The sequence below is a fragment of the Scophthalmus maximus genome, chromosome 16, assembly GCF_022379125.1.
Source record: "Scophthalmus maximus strain ysfricsl-2021 chromosome 16, ASM2237912v1, whole genome shotgun sequence".
NCBI lineage: Eukaryota > Metazoa > Chordata > Actinopteri > Pleuronectiformes > Scophthalmidae > Scophthalmus > Scophthalmus maximus.
The window spans coordinates 1,056,551-1,063,648 of record NC_061530.1 but is presented as its reverse complement, the minus strand read 5'-3'; the positions used below and the strand labels follow the sequence as shown (position 1 = coordinate 1,063,648).

The window sequence follows — 7,098 nt, the reverse complement described above, 5'->3', positions numbered from 1 at the left end:
CAGCAAAACCCCTGTCCAGTTCCCCAGTGAACTCCATCCACCTTGCTCTGTGTAGATTTTTTTTTTTTTTTTGACCGTCTGGAATTTGGTCCTTAAGAGGGGGGTTCTGTCATGATCTTGTGTTCTCATTTCCTGTTTTATTTTGAATTAGTTCATTGTGTTTCACTTCCTGTCCTGTGTCTTGTTTCTGGTGTCTTGTTTTTTCCTGTCTCCTGCCCCTGTGATTGTCTGCACCTGTTCCTAATGTGTCTCACCTGTGTTCTAATTGCCCTGCCCTGCTTGTGTGTATTTAGTCTCTGTGCTTCCCTTTGTCTGTTGTTGGATCGTCTGTTTTTTTGATGTTGTCTGTTCCTGCTATTTGCACCGGTCTGTTTCTGCATTTTTTTCCCCCTGGCTCCAGTATTTGGATTACCTTTGTTTGCTACATTTTGTGGACACCCTTAGTTGTAGGTTGGTTTTCTTTTATTATTAAATATCTTTTTTCATCACCTTTGCATTTGGTTCCTGCTTCCTGCTCAGCCTTGACAGCTGGCCACAGTAGAAACAGTCGGGACTGAAAGCATTTCTGTCTTTCCTAGGGGGTTAGTTGAGCCCCACCCAACTGCATTGGTTCTTATGGGTTGAGGGAAGGAGACGGTTATTTAGGCGGGTAGCTAAGGATATTACTGAATCTTGGCTAGGTGACTCATCTCTAGTCACTAACTCATCCTTTAAATTTTCTGCTAACCCATGAATAAAAACCCCTGTAACGCAGTGTCATCCCACCCACTCTCAGCTGCCAAAATCCTAATATCAACGGCCTAATTAGCTACTCAACATGCGCCCTGTCTGAGGGGAGAGTAGCTGACTGGCTGCCTCCTTGCCCTTGACAGGGTGATCAAACACTTTTCGTCACAAAACATAGAATACGAGTTAACAGTAACTGAGCAACAAGACTATAGCCCACTGCGCAGCTTTCCCAGACACTAAACTTATAATGAAAGCCTGTGTTATACATAGATGGTTGTAACTCAAATACCAGGGAGCAATGTGCCTGCATGCACCCACATCTCCGGAAAAACGCTCCCGTTTGGGGAGATAAATGGACTATGGACTAATGGACTATATTTATATAGTGAGGACTCCTTGGGACGCCAAAGTTTGACAGAGGATGTCTGTGTCCACGGGTATAGTTTTGGCCAGATTATTTTGTTACGTTTTCGTTTAGGAATCCCAAAAGGCAGACAGACAATGAGGGAAAGTTGGTAGCAGTATTTAATATGAATAATGTTAACTTGAGCAGACAGGCAGTCACGGAGTGGCGTGGAGACGAACCCTCTGGAGCAGCAATTCCTGGGCATGAATGAATAGCATAGTTAGACACTGGATCACAAAGTTTCTTACAAATGCTCCGTTTCAGTTTACCTCGGAAGTTGGGTTTTTATTGTTCCAGTATGATCTTGGAACTCAGAATTACGACCCCCGAGTCGAAAATTGCAAATGGAACGCCCCTGAGAGTCGGAATAACGACTCAGGAGGTCGGAAAAAAATTACAACCCCAATTTTTGGGATCCCAGTTTCGAGGTAAACTGGAACGCAGCATAAGAGTACACAAGATCATGAGCATGAATTCTCACTACCATTGATTAGCTGAATAATTCGGCGACGAATGACTGGTGTGTCGGTGTCTTAAACTGTAGGGATGATTAATGATTGCACCCAGCCGTGCTGCTCCTCAGGTGCCGTGATTACGTCGCCACCTGGCGACAAAACATGCACATACACAAAGCCAGGGAAAGGGGGAGGAGTCAGGGGGAGACAGAAACACAGGGAGAGCCTAATATCACAGCCAGGGCTGTGACACACAGTCAAGTTTCTGGACAGCTCGTACAAATATTCCCTCTCCTATTAATTCTGTTTTGATTACCCCCCATCCCCAGAAAAAAATCGGAGTGTTTTGCTGATTAATGCTTCACTATGTTCAACAGGTTTCTACTGTACCGGAACCGACCCGTTAGCCACAATTATTTCCGAGTCTTGACCAGACCCGTTAACATAACGTCTGGTGACCCTACCCGTCACCTGTGATTAAAGACACAGTCTACATACACAATCTCTCACATCAAATGGCTTAATTTTTAACTGCAGTTTACACATGTAGAGACATGAATTCGAATCATAATCAACCATGGTAACATTGAATAGCATTAAATATGTATTGTTAAGAGTTTGGTATTCACCACTGGCATTTCTTTTCTTTATGCCTTCCATGAAAATGTACTAACCAGCACTGCCTGCCCAAAATTGTTGACAGTGTTGTCTAAGCAGATGTGAAGGGGCCAAAGACCAAAAACAAATCCTTGTGGTTTATAGGAAGCTGATTAAATTTAAGAAATGCTCCAAAATTATTAAAATTTCTGATTTCTTTAGGAAAAAACACACTTTTGTTATCACCCGCTGCCCGCCCACATTAACTTAATTATACCTGTGCCCGTACCAGTGAATTTACATAACTTCCCACATGAAAAAAAGTACACTGAAGTATACTTAATTTAAGTACACTAAACATACTTCTCGTGTACATGACTAATGTAGGAAAAGTGTGCTAATCTCGATGTACTAACAATGTACTTAGTGTGCTAAAGATGTACTACTACTAAAGATGTACTGAAATACAACTTAGTGTATTTGACTGTACTATTTTGAGGCACCATGAAGACGTACTAAAGTATATTTAAGTACACTAGTTTTTTTTAAATAATTCTATACTTTTTCAAAATGTACTTTATTTAAACTTCAACATTCTTATAATATGCATGAAATATAATTTTAATCCAATCAAAATGTGTGCATAATACAATATAAATATAATTTATTTGAATTTGAAGTGCACATTAAATTTAATTAAAATATCTCTTAAGCTGAAAGAACATATACTTTAAAATGCATTTAAGTGAATCTTGAAGACTCAATATAGTACTACAGCGTACACTTATTTCAGTATATCTTAAGTAGTACTAATTACATATATTTAGTATACTTAGTAACTAATAAATAGCACACTAAAAAGTACACAGTATGTACACTTAAATTAAGTCTACTTCTGTGTACTGTCAGTTTGGTAAGAAAGGTACACACAATAAACAAAACAACAGTTTCACTTAAAGATAAAACATTATTCACATTTGGATGTTTTAATCCAGGATTTTGCTATATTGAGGTTGAAAAATAAATCACATTACCCAGCATTCAAAAAGAATGAAAAAACGTGGTATATTATTATCCACCAAAATAAATAATATCATCAGAAAAGCACTGCTTATTGCTGCTTATTGTTTCACTTTAGGTTTTGTTTGAAGAAATTCTCACAAAATGTAAAAGGAAATTAAGTTAGCATGGTTAAGGGTTTTTAATTATTAAATTAGCAAGACTGACATCCTCAGTCCATCATTTAATTTTACTTTACTGTCATTATGCTTGGTCATAGCCTTATACTCACAATAGCTAGCTTTACCCTTTATGACTTAATTTTTCCACCTGTTGCATAAATGCTAACACTGTTTATGATGAACTCCGTTGCCTGTTCTCATGTTTGGTCATTGTAGAAAGAACAGTCATTCAAAAGACACTTCTCACACCATAGTTTATGAAAATGCAAACCTCAGGGTAAGAGAAGTTTTACGGTCACCTTTTATTGCGCTTTCCTGGTAGCCAAGCTTTCGATCCATCCGTCTTCACTTAAGAGGTCCGGTCGTGTAAATACCTGGACAAGCTGCTGTCTGTACTGATGAGTCACAATCAGTACTGTTGACAACCAAACTTTAATGGTTCCGTCTTCAAATCCACGCTGACCAATTAGGCCCATTACTTGCAAATTCGCTTTAAAAGGCCAAACTTCAACAAAAATGTTATGCACGTCTATGCACATGTGCGCACATATTCTATTGCAATTGGCTCACGGTTCATTTCAAACCTGATGGGTTTAAATCAAGCAATGCTATTTGTCTGCAGCAGCAGGCATGGGACATAAAAGACAATAAAAAGAATACCTACTGGATGAGTCCAGCCAGCCTTGAAAGGCAACCAAGTACAGATGGATAGCAAATGAAATATATAATAAATATGTATTATGATAATATAATATAAATATAATAATATACAACATAACCAATACAAATATAATCAGATCACGATAACAAATAGCTCATTGTAATCCAACCCACTGTTGAGATATCTCAACTGCCATGATTAAAGTCACTGTAATTATTAATGAACTTTTTTTAAGTGTACTTAAACACTGCTATGCTAACAATATCTTGAAAACATTTGGAAAGTGTGGCAAAAGTTTTTTTTATAAGTATACTATAAATGGACTTGTTGGTACTGTATAAAAATCCACTTAGATAGAACTTGAATGTAAGGCATTCAAAGCACACTACTAATTAATGCACTAATCGGGCTAATATACTTCATATGAATACACTGAATGTGCATTTAATGATTAGTACCTAGTGTGCTTATTTTAAGTACACTGAAGTACAATTGATTTAGAAATTAACTTGTTTTTAGTGGATTTATAATGTGTTTTTGTTGCTCTTAAATTTTGTACAAGAATCTGTAACATGCTAGAAATGTACTTGACGATATTAAAGTACATTTTTAGTGCATTCAAATATATTACTTTTTCACCTGAGTTTTTTTTTGAGTACCTGCCCTGGTGCAGGACTATTTTTCTCTCTAATTTGAGATGCTGTCTCAGTCAACACAAACTGAGGTGAATGAACATGACTGTCTGCAGTGAGACGTTCCTGTTTCAAAACCTGCTGTTACGTGTCTGGAGGGCACTTGCTGAGAATGACCTCTGTACTTGCCTGTTGTCTACACCTATTCTAAATCTTAAGTATTTTTATTCTTATTAAGGAGGAATGAATATAGATTGCAGAAGTACTATCTGTGATGTTGTATGAATATTATACCACAAGTTCTGCAACTTTGATTATTCACATGCATGCAGAGGACTGTCCTTGAAAAATTACTGTCTTTGCAGTGATGGCAGCCAGTGTCACCCACCACCAAATCATAATTTTGTTTGTGTGCAAAATTGCATCTGCAAGCATGTTAACATTTTCAACACACCTCGTATCAATAAAAGTTCATATATGGAGGGTGTATTATGCAGCAGCACCATGCTCTGGAATCTCTCCTCATAAGGTAATATGACAAAACATTAAATACCCAAGTTACAGTAAATTATTTGAAGTCTAACCCACTGTAAGACATATTCTAAGATGCAACTAAGGTAGATTGCCATTCCTACCCTAATCTGTTTAAATCGTATGGGAGCAGGAGTACGGGCTAAATTAGTGTTATCTGAATGAGGGTTTCTCGAATATGGCGGTTTCAGCCAGTGAGGGATTGTGTCTTCCTCTAGCTCCTGTGGCCTGACAGACAATGAGGATATGACCATCTGAATCAATACAGCCAATCCACCATGATTAGGTCATCCATTAATTCACTTGATCTTTCAACCCTCTTACATTTCATCTGATGAAAATGTAATCACTCAATACTTGCTGGATGATTAGTTCAAATCCCTGCTCTCAAAGAGGAAGAGATTGAATGTCTTGATGCAGCAAATGCAAATAAGAAGGGCTTTTGTATTTTGGTCATGGTGGCTGAGTCAGAGGGATGTCAACTCCCTGGCCTTGTCCCTTGAACATCAAGGCCCCTCTGCTGCCTCTGATCCCCAGCTCTCTGTAGCCCTATGAACGCCATGGAGTGAAATGCATGTTCACACACTGTGTGCAATGATAAAGTCTTGCTGGCACAAACACTGTTCCTGATGTGTCTGAGTGTAACACACAAAAAAAAATCAATAACAAAAATTAAATACATAAATGAACATTTAACTGGGAATTTCAGTTGTGCAAATGTATCAGTACAATAATTGAAAAGAGGACTAAAAGATGAATTAGAACTACCAATAAATGAAATTAATTTTGAGGATAAATCAGCATCCCACTGTTATGTCACTGTGTGAAAAAGGTCACAAGCTTTGAATCAGTGCTCCGTCACTTAAGAACCTGAAGGCCGATGTAATATAGTGAATTCTATTTTTATTGACTTGTAAAACTTCAATCAAAATTTAATAAATTGAGTGTAACAATATTCTTCATATTTTGCTATGGATTTCTTATCTGCGCATGAAATATAAGAACCAGGTCATATGCAGCTATTTCATCATTATTCTCCTCCTTGTTTTCTGCGCCAGACTCTCCTTAGTGCTCTGTCTAAGCTGGGATGTTCCAAAGACCAGTGCATGTTGCTGCGAACACAGCAACATGTTTTTCTTTAAATTTTCATTGGGGAAATCAGTACCTTATTTAGAGCTGTTATTGGCCAGTCAATAATACAGTCATCTGTTTCCAATTAAAGTGAGAGGCAGTAACTTGAATTATGATGTCAACTGTCTGGTACCAGGTCAGAGACTGACCAGAAATGAATACCATTGTTAAAGGGGCAGTAAGCGATTCTAAAGTAATACACGTTTTCGTTTTGCAAAAATAAGCGAATATCCATATATATGTTTTCAGCGCAGCCTACGCTCCGTAAATCACAACACTGCGAGTGCAATTTGTTAACATCACTCGTCGACGCCTTAACAGACGTGCTGGTGGGTGGCGCTGCAACTCCGCGGTTCTGGCCTAGTGGTTAGAGCGTCGGACTCCCACAGCGAGGACCAGGGTTAGTGGCCTGGCCAGAGCAGTTTGGCTCCTGATTAAATCTTGAGAACTTCAAGAAATAGGACTTTTGGATCATCTGTATGGACTGCATTACTTCATTACTTTCTGTGTTTAAATTTGTGTGTTGAATTATCATTGACGTATCCTTCCTTGTGTGTCTGCCTCAGTTGAGTTACTTTCTTGTGATACCCAGTGTTTGTTGCATCTTGAGTTTAGTATTTTTTGTTTTACTTTGAAGTCACTATCCTCGTGTGTCTCTTACTTAGTGATTTCCTGTCTTTGTCTTGTCCCTGCCTCCCTTGTGTATTTAGTCTGTGTCTACTCTGATGTATCATGTTCTGTTCATGTTCCCTGTTCACTTCCCCTTTTTCCTTGT

General features: G+C 38.2%; 1 long non-coding RNA gene across 1 annotated transcript; it reads right to left on the bottom strand.

Annotated features, from left to right (window-relative positions):
• Positions 1-1,236: 1,236 nt before the first annotated feature.
• On the bottom strand, positions 1,237-5,637 carry LOC118287139. Its single transcript, XR_004785579.2, has 2 exons — positions 1,620-5,637; positions 1,237-1,332 (listed from the first exon to the last, which is right to left on the bottom strand). It is a non-coding gene; the product is annotated as an uncharacterized LOC118287139 (long non-coding RNA).
• Positions 5,638-7,098: the final 1,461 nt, after the last annotated feature.